Source organism: Mesocricetus auratus, unplaced genomic scaffold (assembly GCF_017639785.1).
Source record: "Mesocricetus auratus isolate SY011 unplaced genomic scaffold, BCM_Maur_2.0 Super-Scaffold_100041, whole genome shotgun sequence".
In the NCBI taxonomy this organism is placed as follows: domain Eukaryota; kingdom Metazoa; phylum Chordata; class Mammalia; order Rodentia; family Cricetidae; genus Mesocricetus; species Mesocricetus auratus.
Genome location: NW_024429218.1, coordinates 7,882,273 through 7,899,242, shown reverse-complemented (window position 1 = coordinate 7,899,242; position 16,970 = coordinate 7,882,273).

Here is a 16,970-nt window from a genome sequence, read left to right as displayed (position 1 = left end):
TAAATATGAGTATTTGTGTTAGGCATATACACATATGTATTATATGCATAACCAGCAAGGTTTTCTAACCCAGCGTCTTTTACCCACCCTCTCTGATGCACCCTTCTGTACCTCACTCTAGTTGTGTCTGCTCAGATGAGTGAGTCCGAAAGGGAAACCTCAAAGAGGAGTCTTGGGTTCTGGATATCACGTAGTTTCTTCCTGCGGCATCTATAAAGGGTAGGCTGGCACCTAGTCGTAGAAACCCTGGCATCCAAGTCTGAAAGAAGAGAAACACGGCTTCTCTCCCAAAGGCATCGTGTCAGTAAACAGAGTGGGTCTCAGAGTTCAGGCCTGTGTTCACAGCGTTTTATGTAAACGCTTGCACAGGTGTATGTGAGTATGAGAAGAAGGGTTGCTCCAGCCCCAATACAACTTTATCTTTCTGTTCTCCTTGTAAAAAAATTCACTGAGATTTATTGCAAGGATCCTTATAAAAGCAATGAATAATGTAAAATGATCATAAAACCATTCACTTATTTTATAGAAAATAGAAGAATAAAACCACGTTTTGTGAGACGTCAAATGCAAAGAAATTTATCACTTAAGAAAAACCAACTCTGTTGCCTAAAAGCATTTAATCTCCTCAACTTCTTGTACCCTTGTAGAGTGAGAAAGTGTTTTTATCATCACCCACTTTGACTACTGCTCACTCTCTGTGTTTAAAGAAGTATTCAGCATGAACTGTCTTATAACCTAAAAAAAATCTCTTAATAATTGTCTTTATCTTATTACTTCTATTTACTAAGCTCCATCACACACACACACAGACACAGAGGTATGTCAACACACAAGAGTGTGGACTTTTTGGCTTGCCAAGTCCTGAACTGCCTTGCAAAGGGAGTTTCTCTCTGTGTGTCTGCTGCATGTGTGTCTGCTGCATGTGTGTCTGCTACATGTGTGTCTGCTGCAAATGTGTCTGCTGTTTGTGTGTCTGCTTGGGTTCCCTTTCTTCAGCTGCTGATTCTGTCTAACCCTGCATGTGGAGTATGAGTTCTCCACTGAGTTTTCTTGCCTTTTAATTCTTTAATTGGCAGAGAAAATGAACCCAGTCAAGACCCCCAGATGGTGACATAAGGACTTGCTGTATCATCCTATATGTGTGACTAGGATATCAAGAACATACCAGTGCACAAGGCAGAAGAAAGGAAAGGAGAAACAGGGCTGACAAGATAGTCCAACGGGTAATAACGTCTGCCACCAAGCCTGATGGCTTGAATGCTATCCCTGGGAATCTCATAATTGAAGGAGAGAACGAACTCTGAAAGCTGTCCTTTCACTTACACATGTACACTGTGGCCTTTGGTCTACATGCAGGTGCGTGTGCATACGTGTGTGTGCACACACACCCACATGTGTGTGTGTGTGTACGTGCGCGTGCGTGCAGTGAGTACATGCATAAAATGTCATAAGAACATAAAGAAGAAAGGAGAGAAGTGGAAAATGTGGCATAAAGAAACAGACAATTGTAAAGTTGTAGCCTGTCTTAATTCCCACAGTAGCCTGGTAAGACTTGTCCTGTTACCCCATGGTTGTAACAGATGACCCTGTGTTTCTTCTGAGAAGAAAACTGTCTTAGATACAAAAACACAGGAAGGCTTTATAATAAAACTAATGCTCACCAAGACCTAGATATCAACTAATGAAAGCTGGGGGAAGGGGGGGAGCAATCTATATAGTATAAAGATACAGTGTGGAGAATTCCAAGGCAAGGTAAGAAAATAAGAATGGGACACAAAATAAGTACAGAACGATAAGGCCGTCATGTTCTGCCTCACACAGAAACAAGGAAAGGGAGACTAAATGTAGAGCAGCAATGACTAGAGACTGGAAAGGGTAGGGAGGGAAGGTGGAGGAAGGGAGTCTGGACTTAATCATGTGCACTGTAAGCATGTAGAAAATATCACCCAAGACCTCGTTACTATATACAACTAACACATGATGATCCAAAGCAAAATAAAATTTTTGGGAGAGAGAAAGAAGAGGGAAGAGAAAAATGCAAACAAGACGTCCCAGTTTTCAATCAGTCAACCATGTAGACTTCTGACAGCTCTGTCAGAGAGACTTTGCTGTTCTTCTTAGGATCCCTTAAAATGACTGAGCCCAAAATTTTTCTTAGAATTAAAAAGATAGAGAGAAACTCCACAGACACAAAAGGCAAGAGTAGGATAACAGCTGGTATCTGGGTCTCTATTCAGCATCACTCTCGACGGGGGAGGTGCCGGCTCATCGGTGGCAGGAAATATGGCAGCTGATACAGGGCATTGTCCTTGGCTTGGTAACCCTGATAGAAGAGATGACGTCAGAAAGGCAAGAACCTGTCAGAAAGATCAGTCCAAAGTTACAAAGTCAATGAAGCAAAGTCTCTACTCGCTGCCTGAGTCCAAATGCAAAGAGGCAATGTTAATCAAACTTTACATTCTTACAGGGACACAACTGATTCTGATTTGATCTTGGCCTGTCTCTTCCTACACTCATTTAGACTGGTGACATCACCACAGATGTCTAAACACTCCAAATGGAGGCCAGCCTGGAAAATGGGCACCAGCCATTTTGCCTGCATATAAGAAAATCTGTACCAGCTAAGGGATTTGTTGGCCATGTGCCAATAATTAACTTCAATGTACTCTCATAGCTGGGTCAGATGAGAAGCAGCAGGAGGAGCTTGTGTGCGTGAAGGGAGATTCTATCTGCCAATATCTGGTTCATGAACTAGAGCACTTCTTACCACCGGCCCACTAAACCTTCAGACTTACTGGGATGATATGCAGCCTGGGTCATTTTTTTCCTTTACCTGTTTTATTCTGTCATAGCTTGCAATCATGTGTGTTACTACATAAGACTTGACTAGAACTGTTAGCTTGGGCGGGCTAATGCCGTCCAGAGGTTAAAATGCCAGTGCTCTGTGAGTCTGTAAAGCTGCTTGTGTTCTCTCAGCCTAAACTGTGATGCCCGGAAACACGCTGGTGTCTCCACTGAACCCCTGAGCGTCACAGCAGGAAGTGAGTGAAGAGGGTGCTTTCTTTCCAGAGCTCTTCATCTCTGCTGTCAAGATGATGCTCTTAATGGGTTTTGAGAGAGAGAAATCAGTAAACACCAAAGAAACACTCCGAAAACTGACAGTCATCAAAATAAACCACAAAGCCTCAAGGCTATTTGAAAACTACCCATCTTTCAGAGGTTATGACAATCTTAGACAGTGTGTACTCCACCACTGTGTTCAGAAAACGTGTGCGTGTGTGTGTGTGTGTGTGCGCGTGTGTTTGTACATGCACACAAGCACGCGCTGAAGCAAGTGCATGAACGCTTTGCTAATTTTCTGGGCTCTTGGCATGGTTCGCAGCAAGTGCCTCCTCATCTCTGATGCTCTTTCTCGGGATGTTTCGAACTGTCATTTTTGGGCCTGTAGAGGCCCAACTGTCCATGAGGGCTAGATACCTTTTTCCTTGGCAGAGGCAATCTCTTACCACCTCTGCCCTCTCTAAACCATGCTTAGGAGTTAGCCTCAATACTGTGGCAGTAAAGAAAGGCACTAGTGTTTGAATCCCTTTTTCTTTCTTCCTTGGGAAGTTTTCCCCCCAACACCCCTGAACCAGCATCTGTGAAGCAGCAGTCTGTGTGTTCCACATCAGAAGCCACAGAGCAAGCTGTTACGTCTTGTAATAGCTTGAAGAGAAAGACGGAACAACTTCCAACATCAACGATGCAATGACTTACTAAGGCTTCGTGCTACTTCTGGTCCCTGCTTGGGACCTGGCCTGCTTCCCGTCGTTTAACTAGCCCAGCAGATGAAGACACTTGTCTCTCCGTGTGACTATCAGACCACTGAAACAATGGACTCCAAAGAGATGGGTAGCTCCCCAGGATTCTCATGCTGGGAAAGGGAAAAGGCTCCCAGCCAGAGGGAGAACTTGTCCCCTGGAGATTTCAGACAGTTCGAACAACTCATCAGACCTCTTGTCAGGAGGAGGAGGATGAAGCCCAGACAGTCAATGACAGAAGGGACCTTGTGTTACCTGGGATAGCTTGGATGGGCACATTCTTGGCCCTCTGTTTAAACTTTGATCCCGCCCACATCAGGACCTGAAGACAGATTGAGGGGTTTCCTCTGGACCTCCTTCTCCTTCCCAATGTGACTACATTGACCAAGTCTCCTTTTATGCTTTCCACTTTAAACTTGGCTCTTTTGACTGGCTTGTTGGGGATAGGTGACCAGACAGGACTTGAATACAGACATGACCCCCACCACATTGGATAACAGTGGCACAGAACAGGTTCTCTCGGTGCTCTCAATCCAACCGGTATGGAACAGAGCAAGCAGAGAACGCTTGAGTCAAATCTTGACTCTGATGTTCGCCAGCCTTGTGACCTTGGGCGAGTGACAAGCTCAGCTCCACTAGATTGAGCATATGATGAGGGAAATAGCAATATCTTTATAGGGTTGTTACAAGGCTGAAATGAGTTAAGATATGGGAAACACCGATTAACTGTGCCAGGTGCATGGTTTCTGCTCATTTCTAAGCTCGTAAAAGTAATAGAGACAGCAAGAAAGAAGAGGGAGAAGGGTGTCTCTAGGCGATGGCCTGAACACCAGCCAACGGTTATCAATGAGCATCTCCTATGAGGACTATTCAGATTAGATCCGAAGGACCTAGGGCACCACTGCACTACAGCACAATGGGTAGGGAAGACGTATAAAGAGCAACTTGCGCCATGCAAGGACACTACTCTATTCCAGCTCAGAATATAGATGATGGTGGTTATAAAGAGCCTGGTAGTCAAGGTATGATTTTAAAGATTCCATGATTTAATGAAAAAAGGCAACACTAAAAGCTCTATTCAATGAGCTACATTTTTTTAGAAAGCAACTTCATAGGAATCTACTCAACTGTCATCAAGAAGCCCTTCAGTGACTCCGTCTCTAAGGGGTCATTGCTGTAAGAAGGCGCTGAAAGCTGAGTGAGGTGGCTTGTGCCTGTAACCTTAGCTCTTAGGAGGTAGACACAGGAAATTGCTGCAAGCTGTAGGACAGTGAGGGCCACATCCACGTGGTGAACTAAGAAAAGACAAGACTGTGATGGTAGGTGTCATGGTTTAAGTTTAAATGACTGTGTTCAAAAGAACTATAAAACAAAAATGCCTCTAGCCTGTAAGCCCCACTTGCCCAAGGACAGAGAGCTTCCTGGAATGCTGGGGGCTGTTGCTCATGTAAGATAACAAACCAAGATTCTTTGCTTCTGTAAACAAGGTTGGTTGCCCAAAATGCACGGGATGTGCTTGGTCACAAATGGGCAGGAACTATGCAGGCAGAAAATACGACAGGAAGTGTACTTGCACACAGGCAGGAAGTGCTTGTGAGTTTTGAGTAAAGCCAAGAAAGTCAATGAACAAAAACCAGAAGAATCTGAGTGCCCTGACCAACTTGAGGGAGGGACAGTGTCCCTTCCTTCCCTTGACCCTAGGCCTCTCTCAAGGATATTAATTTCTATCTAATTTATTCCAGAGTAATTGGGGGGATGAAGTAGCCTACTCTTTCCTTAGTAAACTTAGAAAAGAGAATGGAAATTAAGTTCAAATAGCACAGTAAACAGTACCTTCCTGTGTGTTACTCTAGGAAGACAGAGTAATTAGGCCCAAATTCTGCCTTCAAAGAGCCTTCAGACACTTTATAATTTAGAGAAATGAGCCAACTACCCAAGTAATTGCACAACTACACAGTCTACACTACTTGTCACTCAAGCATTATAAGAAGGCAGTGTGGTCTTATAGGATTAGACAGTTCTATCAAGTTAGACTAAGAAGTTTCTGATTAGGAAAGTCTTCATGGCATCCTCAATGAGAAGGACCTGGAATTAATAGACTTCAAAAGCAGAAGTAAATATTGACAGGAAAAGGGTGGAGGTACTCTAAGAAAGGAAAATATGTAAATAAAGCAAACAGAAGAAAGATATGTATATGGTAGTTTGCTCAGGGTGGGCTCCCAGGCCTTAGAACACTTACGCTTGAAGAAAAGGTTTAGCTCCATTGTGGATAGAACACATTGTTGTAATTATAAAGTACTTAAGTCCTCTCTACATGCAAACATTGTGCTTTCTGTACACTTTTTCAGTTTATCCTAAAAATATTCTAATCTTCTAGTACCACATTTAACCTGAGTCTAAATCAGCAGACCCCAAAATAGAAAATTTGAAGAACTAGAAAAAAAAACATGGCACTCTGTACTTGGTTGCAGTCATGTGTGAGCCAGATGTGGCCATACATGTAATCCCTGCACTTGAGAAGCTAAAACAGATTGAAAAGTCAAGGCCAACCTGGGCTACATAACAAGTTCCAAACCGTCCTGAGCTACACAGTGCTTGTGGCCCTTTCAACAAAACAAGCAAAGAAAGAATTAAGAAAGGTGTGAGAGAGGAGGAAGATGGGGAAATGGGGCGATCAGGAGATAGGGTCTCAGCCAGCGTGGAGGGAAGACTAGATCCAAGTCTATGAAGACACTGGCAAGCAATCATATGGCTCTGTAGAGTTCTGTGAAAGGAGACACAGAGTTCTCTACCGCTTAAACCTGAGCTTTAAAGTGAGCAGAATAAGGGACCAAGTGAAGCACCTAACAAAAAACATAAAGTAAGGACACACGGGACTTACTTGCATGTTTCTGGAGTCTTTCTCAGGCCTCTGCCTGTCTGTGTGGCACCTGCTTTAATCCCAGCATTCAGGAGGCAAAGGCAAGCAACTCTCCGAGTTCAAGTCCAGCCTCATCTGCAGAGTGAGTTCCAGGACACCCAAGCTTAGACAGTGAAGGAAATCATTGGAAATGGAAAGCTGGTGAAAATGTATTTGCGTGAGGAGGCCATGTCCCAGCTTCAACAAACAACAGAACTTGGCAACTTTAGTCACGAGGTTCTGGCTTTAGTGTCAAGGATAGAAGAAAGTGGTTATGAAATCTTCCTCAGCAACTAAGGGAAGACACTGAAGCCACGTGTCAGGGGTGTCCCTGCATGGAGGCCTAAAAAGGCAATTACATGAAGCTATGAAGGGGAAGCCTGGATTGCCCTGGAGACCCCAAGCAGTTAGAGATGCCGGAGTTGTGGGATGGCTGCCCAGGAGAGCTGCTAACAGGGAGCTGAACCAGCCTAAGACAGAGAAGTGCGTTGCAGCCAACAAAGCCAAAAGGAGTTGGAGATCTGAAGAGCATTTTGACATCAGACATGGAGCTGCGAGTTTGAAGTTTGCACAACTGGTTTTTTGGTCTTGCTTCAGCCTAGTATTTCCTCATTGTCCTACCTTATCTCTATTTTGGAATGGTAATATATATCCTGTGTCATCATATTTTGGAAGTATGTTATCTGCTTTTTCATTTCGATTTTGCAGGGGCTACAGTTAAGAAACAGCATGAATCTCAGAAGAGACTTTGAACTTTGGATTTTTAACACTATTTTTTCCATTTTTTAAATATTTTTTATTTCATTTTGCATTCCAACCACAGTTCTCCCTCCCACCCCCTCCTTCCACCTACCTCATCTCCTCCCATTACCCCTTGCCTCCCCCTACCCTCCCCTCTTAGTCCACCTCCAGTCTACTTCACCTCACAGGTAAGGGCTCCCATGAGAAGTCAATATAGTCTGGTACATTAGGATGGTGCAGGGCCCAGCCCCTCTCCCATGCATTAAGACTGAGCATGGCATCCCACCATAGAGAATGGGCTCCAACAAGCTAGCTCATGTACCAGGATTATATATATCATGGTCCTACTGCCACTTGAACATGGCATTCCACCCTAAAAAATGGGCTCCAACAAGCTGGATCATGTACCAAGTTTGGATTGTGGATCTACTGTCAAGGGCCCCTCTGTCTCCAATATATGGAGGGCCAAGTTTGGTCACTGGAATTTCCACAGTTATAGGTCTAGAAGAGTTCATGAGTTCCCATGAACTGAAGAATGAATAAGGAAAATGTCATGCATTTACACAATGGAGTACTAGTCAACAGTAAAAAAAAAAAAAAAAGAATGATGACCTCATTAAATTTTCAAGCAAATGGATGGAACTAGAAAAAAGGCTATCCTGAGTGAGGTAACACAGACTCAGAAAGATAAACACGGTGTGTACTCACTCGTAAGTGGATCATAGATGTAAAGCAAAGGGTAACCAGGCTACAATCCACAGCTCCAGAGAAGCTAGGTAACAAGGAGGACCCAAGAGGGACACATGGATCACCTGGGAAGAGAAATTAAATGGTATCTACAGGGCAAACTGGGGATAGGGGAGTGGTAGCAGGGAGGGAAGGGGGGATGAGAACAGGAGGGAACAAGATGGCCTAGGCAGGGAGGGATGCCGTGGAAGAGCAATAAAAAAGATACCTTAACAGAGAGAGCCACTGCGGGCTTAGGGAGAAACCTGGTGCAAGGGAAACTCCCAAGAATCCACAAGGAGGACCCCAGCTAAGACTCCAAGCAATGGTGGAAGGATGCCTGAACTGGCCTACACCTGTAATCAGACTGATGAATACTCCAACCATCATCATAGTAAATGATGGAACAAGACTCAAAAGACCCACAACCAAGAGCCAGGCCAACCTCGGGAAATCCAGGAGAAGAGAGAGAGGAGGGAACACATGAGCAAGGGAGGTCGAGGTCACAACGGAGAAAGCTCGTGGAGCTTTGGACTTTTAAACAATGTTGAGACCTAAAAACTATGAGGGCTTTGAAGTTGGACTGAATGCACTTCTGCATTGTGACATGGTTGCAAGCCTATGGGGGATATGGAGGGTTCTGTGGGGGTTTGAATAGGAATGGCCCCCATAAGCTCATAGATTTGAATACTTGGTCACCAGGGAGTGGCACTGTTAGAAGATGTGGCCTTGCTGGAGGAAGTGTGTCAGGCCCAGTGACTTGCTCTTCCTGCTGCCTGCCAGTGTAGACACAGAACTCTCGGCTCCTCCTCCAGCACCACATCTGGCTGCATGCCACCATGCTTCCCACCGTGGTGATAACGGACTAAACCTCTGAATGTAAGCCAGCCCCCAGTAAATGTAAGAGTCGCCATGCCATGCTGTCTACTCACAGCAATAAAAACCTGGGACGACAACTCAAAAGGAAACGAGAATGCTAAGTCACATGAGAGATGGATGCTTCTGTACTGGTTGTCTCTGAAAGCATCCAGACACCAGAGGCATCGTTGTTACCATAAAGTATCTCCGCTGGACCTGTATCCCATCCTAAAAACACTCTGAAAAATATTTCCTGAACCACAGTTGTAAGTAGAGCAATAACTTTTCTTAATGCCCTTGAGGGGGAAAAGAAAGATGCAGTAGACATGAGGGAAACATGAAAGGCATCTTTTGGACCATTATATATATATAAAAATTAGCCAAGCTCCATTAGTCCTGAGATTCTACCAAAGAGGTCGGTCAAATAAGAATGAGAACTGATAGCTTGCCATAGCCAAAGGGTTAGGAGGGAGAAAGAAGAGCGGTGAGCCCTAAAATATCATCCCTTTGAGAAAAGCATACCAAGTAGGACCTGGAGCCTAGAGCCTGGAGCAATGTGCGGTGATCCAAGCTCACAACGTGACTCCCAGTGGACGCAGCAGAGAGGGCCACTGCCAGGAGAAAAGGCTCATGCTGCAAATGCAGACGCCTGCTGGATTTTGCACGTCTCTAGATATAAACACAATGTGAGTTCCACGCTTTGAGCTTGCATCACAGAAAGACATAAACCAAATGTAGAGAGCAAGGCATGCTATTGTACTCTGGTCAACTCTGGAGAGCAGGTGAGAAGGCACTAAGGAGAGACATCACATGACTGAGGAGAAACCTTTGGAGTGTGCTCTTCACTTGCTGAACAATGAGGTGGTGGAGGACAGATGAAACAATCCCCTTTCCAGAGAGCTCCTGGGAAATACGTCATGTACAAATGCATGAAAAAGATGACGTTTAAAATAGGGGCAGTAGATACAATAACAAGAAATTGCAGAAGGCATTATTTACAACGAATGTCAAAATACGGCCTGGAAGGACACAGTTTGAGTAGCACGATTAGCCGGAGTCATCAGAAAGATGCTGCTTAAGTGATCATTAAATAATGTAGTTTATAGGAAAAAGGCAACTTTGAAAACTTGAACACACCTTTATTCCCAGCACTTGAGAGGCAGAGGCAAGTGGACCTCTGTGAGCTCAGGGTCAGCCTGGTCTACGTAATGAGTTCCATGACAGCCAGGGCAAAATAGAGAAACCCTGCCTAAAATAAACAAACAAAAAACCCTCTTTGAACATGAAATAATCAAATATTTGCTATACAAATAAAAAGACAAAGACCTGGAATTCAAATTCAGATTGCAAACACAGATATGCAGTCAGTTCTATGTCCCTCCAACCCACTCTTCGGTCAAGACCTCCCATTTCCCGTTTCCTCGCTCTCAGGTAGATATTCTATCTTTGCCCACAACCATCCATCACCCTTGCTGTGTCCATCCTGCCGTCGCCTCCCAGTTATATGTATTATATCCCACACTTCGTAATTACAACAATTTCATTGAAGGTACTCTCATCTCTCTGCCTTCCTTCTGACTAAGTCTTAGTGCAGATTAAGCACACTGCCATCCTCGGTCACCTGTCTACCTGGACAACTAAATGGGCTGCTTGTTCTTTTCTTTCGTAACCCAGGATCATGAGAGGCCCGTGTCCTTCCGCTTTCTAGATTCATTTGCTCTTGGTTTTGCATAGCTTATTATTCCTGTCTGACATTTATTGCAGTGATGCATTTTGAAAAAAATATCTCTTACAGTCAAAGAGGCTATTGCCTTACCTCACAGCCAGAGTTGATGACATACCTTGAGGTCACTTATGGCTTATGACTGCTATCATGATGTATAGTTGTTTAACCTGCCTGTGAGAGAACAATGGAACAGCCAGCCTTACAGCTTTGAGTTCACCATGTAATCAACTTTCACAACCTAACTGTAATCTTGTTTTTCAAGAAGTAGATTCTTCTCTCATACAATACATCCCGACCATGGTTTCCCCTTCCTCCCCCAAATCTACTCCCTTTCATTTCCCTTCAGAAAAGAGTAGGCCCCCAAGAGACAACAACCAAACAGGACAAAAGAAGATGCAATAAGACAAGGCAAAAGACTTCATACTGAGGTTGGACAAGGCAGCCCAATAGGATGAAAAGAGTCCCAAGAGCAGGCAAGAGAGTCAGTCATCCACAGAAGCATGAATGAAGCTAACAGCCATAGCATATACACAGAGGACCTAGTACAGAACCATGTAGGTCCTGCTTGCTGCTTCAGTCTTCCAGAGCTCATGTGATCCCTGCTTAGTTGACTGAATGGGCCATGATCTCCTGGTGTCCTCCACCCCTTCTGACCCCTGCAATCTTCCCTCCCTTCTTCTGCAGAGTTCCTGAGGGGAGGAACCCTATGGAGACCTCCAATTTAGACTCTCTCTCCACATGTCTGGCTCTGAGTCTCTGCACATGCTCCCATCTGCTGCTGGAGGAAGCCTCTGTGATGATGGCTGGACAAGGCACCAATCTATGAGTATAGCAGAATATCATCAGACATTATTTCATTAATTTGTTTATTTATTCATTTATTTATTTTTTGCCAGTCATGTGTGGTTCTACCCTATGTATCTGAGCTATCCAGCTTCTAGGTCCATCAGGCATGGGCTCCCTTTTCTGGCATAGGCTGTAAGTTAAACAAAACAGTAGTTGGCCACTCCCACAATTTCTGTGTCACCAATGACCCAGCATATCTTGCATGCCAGACAGATTGTAGGTAGAGGGTTTTGATGCTGGGGTTGGTGTCCAGCTTTCTATTTCTATAGCCTATGGAGTATCTTCCCAGGCCAAAGATACTAGAACAGAGAGATGAAGGCTCCATGCATGGGGTACCAGCTGACCTCTCTACATTCCATGAGCTATGTGGATATTTCCTCAGCAATGTGACTCCACTGCCAGTTTTCAGAGACTGACTCTCTGTCCTAGCATCAGCCTAGGTTGTTTAGGGATCTCCATGGGAGACCCTCCATCAACAACTCAACTTCAGACAACCCAGCCCCACCATTGGATGCCTTCCCTGGCTATAAAAGATGGCCACTTCAGGCTACATATCCTCCATTTCTAGGTGTTATCACTAGGGTCACCCTCATACATTCCAGGAGATTTCCACTGCACTAGGTTTCCACTCTTCCCCCCAATTCCAGCTCTCTCTCACCACACTGTCTCCCCCAACTCCCCCAACTTGATCCCTCCCACTCCCATCACCACCCACCCCCAGTCCACTTGCAAAATCTCTTCTGCTTTCCCTTCCACCCAAGATGAGAAACATGAATTTACGCAAGATCCTTCCTCTTTACCTACCTCTCTGGGTCTGTGAATTGTAGCTTGGTTATCATTTACTTAGCAGCTAATATCCACTTATAAGTGAGTCCATGCCATGTTTGTCTTTCTGGGTCTGAGTTACCTCACTCGGGATGTTTCTTTCTAGCTCCATGCATTTACCCAGACATTTCATGGTGTCATTTTTTTTTCATAGCTGACTACGAAATGTACCAAATTTTCTCTATCCACTCTTTGGTTGATGTATATCTAGGTTGCTTCCAGGTTCTAACTATTATGAACAGTGCTGCTATGAACATAGTTGACATAAAACCCAAAAGTGGTGTATCTGGGTCATGAGATATATCGACTCCCCATTTTCTGAGAAACCACTGTCTTGATTTCCAAAGTAGCTATACAAGTTTGCACTCCTACCAGCAATGGAAGAGTGTTCCCTTTCCTCCACATCCTCTCCAACATAGGCTGTCACTTGTGTTTTTCATCTTAGCCATCCTGACAGGTGTTAAGATGGTGTCTCAGAGTCGTTTTGATTTGCATTTCCTGGATGGCTAAGGATGTTGAACATTTCTTTAAGTGTTTCTCAGCCATTTGAGATTCTTCTGTTGAGAATTCTCTGTTCAGATCTGTACCCCATTTTTAATTTGATTATTTGGTTTATTGATCTTGTTTCTTAAGTTCTTTATATGTTTTGGATATTAGCCCTCTATCAGATGTAGAGCTGGTAAAAATCTTTTCCCATTCTTCAGACTGACATTTTATCCTATTGACAGAATTCTTTGCCTTACAGAAGCTTTTTAGTTTCATGACAGAAGCTTTTTAGTTTCATGAAGTCCTACCTATTAATTGTTGATCTTAGTGCCTGTGCTATCTGTGTTCTGTTCAGATAGTGTGTGCTGCTCCAATGTGTTCCAAGCTATTCTCCACTTTTTCTTCTAACAGGTTCAGTGTATCTGGTTTTATATTGAGGTCTTTGATCCACTTTGACTTGAGTTTTATGCAAGGTGATAACTACGGATCTATTTGCGTTCTTCTACACACAGACATCCAGTTTGACCAGCTCCATTTGTTGAAGATGCTTCTTTTCTCTGATATGTCTTTTTGTGTTCTTTGTCAAAAATCAGGTGTCCATAAGTGAGTGGATTTATGTCTGGGTCTTCAATTCAATTCCACTGATCAAACTGCATGTTTTTATGCCAATGTCACCTGGTTTTAGCACAACTTGAAATCAGGGATGATGATACCTACATAAGTTCTTTTATTGTATAGGATTGTTTTACCTATCTTGGAATTTTTGTTTTTCCATATGAAGTTGAGAATTGTCATTTTAAGGTCTATAAAGAATTGTGTTGAAATTTCCATGGGGATTTCACTGAATCTGTAAACTGCTTTTGGTAAGATGGCTATTTTTACTATGTTACTCCTATGGATCCATGAGCATGGGAGATCTTTCCATCTTCTGATAACTTCTTCAATTTTTTCTTCAAAGACTTGAAGTTTTGTCATACAAGTCTTTCACTTACTTGGTTAGAGTTACCCCAAGATATTTTATATTATTGAAAGCTACTGTGAAAGTGGTTGTTTCCCTGATTCCTTTCTCGGTCCATTTGTCATTTGTATATAAGAGAGCTATGATTTTTTTTCAGTTAATCATATATTCTGCCACTTTTCTGAGAGGGATTATCAGCTATAAGAAATCTTCAGTGAATTTTTTAGGGTCACATACACATAATATCATACTGTCTGCAAATAGCGATACTATGACTTCTTCCTTTCCAATTTGTATCCCATTGATCTCCTTTTATTGTCGTATTGTTCTGACTAGAATTTCAAGAGCTATATTGAATAGATACAGAGACAATGGGTTGCCTTGTCTTGTTCCTGATTTTAGTGGAATTGCTGTAGCTGTGTCTAGCCTGTGAACCTGTAATGGTGACCACACCCCTTTAGGCATGGCTTCAGGCAGACAGAAGCAGAAAGAGGGAAGCTTGAGGAATGGCATCTGTTTGCACAGTCTTTCTCTGGTGAGTCAGCCGATCTGGGAGGAAGGGCAGAGAAATGCTCTCATGGTTCTTGGTATTTTTCTGTGTAAGTGTTCCCCAATAAACACCCATTTGTCATTTATCTTGGGTCTAATGAAATCTTTACACCCATGCCACCAACTCGCTTTGAGTTTCTTTCAATTTCATTTGATGTTAGCTACAGACTTGTTGCAATTTGCCTTTATTATGTTGAGGTATGTTCCTTGTATCCCTAATCGTTCCAGGATTTTTATCACAAAGGAGTGTTGGATTGTGTCAAAGGCTTGTTCTAATGAGATGCTGGTGTTGTCTTTCAGTTTATTTAATTTTACTGTGGATATTCTTTCTCTCTCTTTTAGTTAGTTTGTATAAGAGTTTGTCAATCTTGTTGTTTTTCTCAAAGGACCAACTTTTTGTCTCATTGATTCTTTGTATTGTTCTGTTTCTACTTTATTGATTTCAGTCTTCAAATTGATTATTTCTTGCAGCCTATTACTCCTCTTGTGTATGACTATTTCCTTTTGTTCTAAAGCTTTCAGGCATGCTATCAAGTTGCTAGTATGAAATCTCTCCCTTTTCTGTTTGTTTTTGTTTGGGGGGTTAGGGTATTTTTTCCTTCCTTTTTCTTATTTAAATTAGAAACAATTTTGTTTCACATGTCAATGTCAGTTCCCTCTCCCTCCCCTCCTCCCCTGCACCCCACCAATCTCCTATCCCATCCCCTTTCTGCTCCACAGGGAGGGTGAGGCCTTCCATGGGGGATTTTCAAAGTCTGTCATACCATTTGGAGCAGGGTCTAAGCCCTCCCCTATCTGTCTAGGCTGAAAGAGTATCCCTCTATGTGGAATGGGCTCCCAAAGTGCATTTGTATACTAGGAATAAATACTGATCTACTGCCAGAGGTCCCATATATTAACCAGGCTTCCATGTTCAGGGGGTCTGGATCGGTCCTATGCTGGTTTCCCAGCTATCAATCTGGGGTCCATGACCTCCCCTTGTTCAGGTCAGCTGTTTCTGTGGGTTTCTCCAGCCTGCTCTTGACCCCTTTGCTCATCCCTCCTCCCTCTCTACAACTGGATTCCAGGAGTTCAGCTCAGTGTTTAGCTGTGGGTGTCTGCTTCTGCTTCCATCAGCCAGTGGATGAAGGCTCTAGGATGGCATATAAGGTAGTCATCAATCTCATTATCAGTGAAGGGTATTTAAGGTAGCCTCTCCACTATTGTATAGATTGTTAGTTGGGGTCATTCTTGTTTATCTCTGGACATTTTCCTGGTGCCAAATATCTCTTTGAACTTATAAAGGCTCCCTCTATTATGGTTTCCCTTTTCTTGTTCTTCTCTATTCTTCCCTGACTCAGTCTTCCTGCTCCCTTATGCCCTCCTTTCCCCTCCTCTTCTCCCCTTCTCTTTCTCCAAACTCCTTCTCCCCTCCCCCCATGCTCCCAATTAGCTCAGGAGATCTTGTCCCTTTCCTCTTCTCTGGGGGACCATGTATGTCTCTCTCAGGGTCCTCTTTGCTTTCTGGCTTCTCTGTTGTGGATTGTAATTGGTAATCCTTTGCTCTATGTCTAAAATCCATACATGAATGAGTACATACCATGTTTGTCTTTTTGTGACTGGGTTACCTCACTCAGGATGGTTTCTTCTAGTGCCATCCATTTGCCTGCAAATCTCAGGATCCCATTTTTTTCTGCTAAGTAGTACTCTACTGTGTAAATGTACCGGAGCATCTAAGTTGCTTCCAGGTTCTGGCTATTACAAATAATGCTGCTATGAACATAGTGGAACAGACATCCTTGTTGTATGAATGGACATCCTTTGGGTATATGGCTAAGAGTGGAATTGCTGGGTCTTGTGGTAAACTGAGTCCCATTTTCCTAAGGAAGTGCCATACTGATTTCCAAAGTGGCTGTATGAGTTGGCACTCCCACCAGCAGTGGAGGAGTGTTCCCCTTTCACCACATCCTCTCCAGCATAAACTGTCATTGATGTTTTTGATTTTAGCCATTCTGACAGGAGTAATATGATATCTTAGAGTCATTTTGATGTGCAATTCCCTGATGGCTAAGGATGTTGAGCACTTTCTTAAATGCCTCTCAGCCATTTTAGACACCTCTATTGAGAATTATCTGCGTAGTTCTGTGCCCCACTTTTTAATTGGATCCTTTGGTGTTTTGGAGACTTGCTTCTTGAATGTATTACTAGAATATCCAGATCCATTGTCTGTTCTTTATCATTTTTGGAACTCCCATGGTGCCTTTTTTCAGGTTGTGTAGTGGCTGTCAAGAAACCTGAATACCTATGGACTGTCATGTGCACATATTTTTAACTCGTCAAATTTTGTAATATAAGTAACATCTATTTGTCATAAATGATTAGGAAGTAGGCCTCGAGGGTTCATTTCCAAATTAGTTACAGATAAATATTGTGGGTACACCTCATTGTTTGACCATTTTGACAAGCAGTCTCTCTAGTTAAACCAAATTGTTTTTGTAGAATTTTGCTATTCTGATGATGAAAGTTATGAGACTGTAGAGCTCTCTCTACTTGAGATAAAGTGGCCAATTTTGTTAA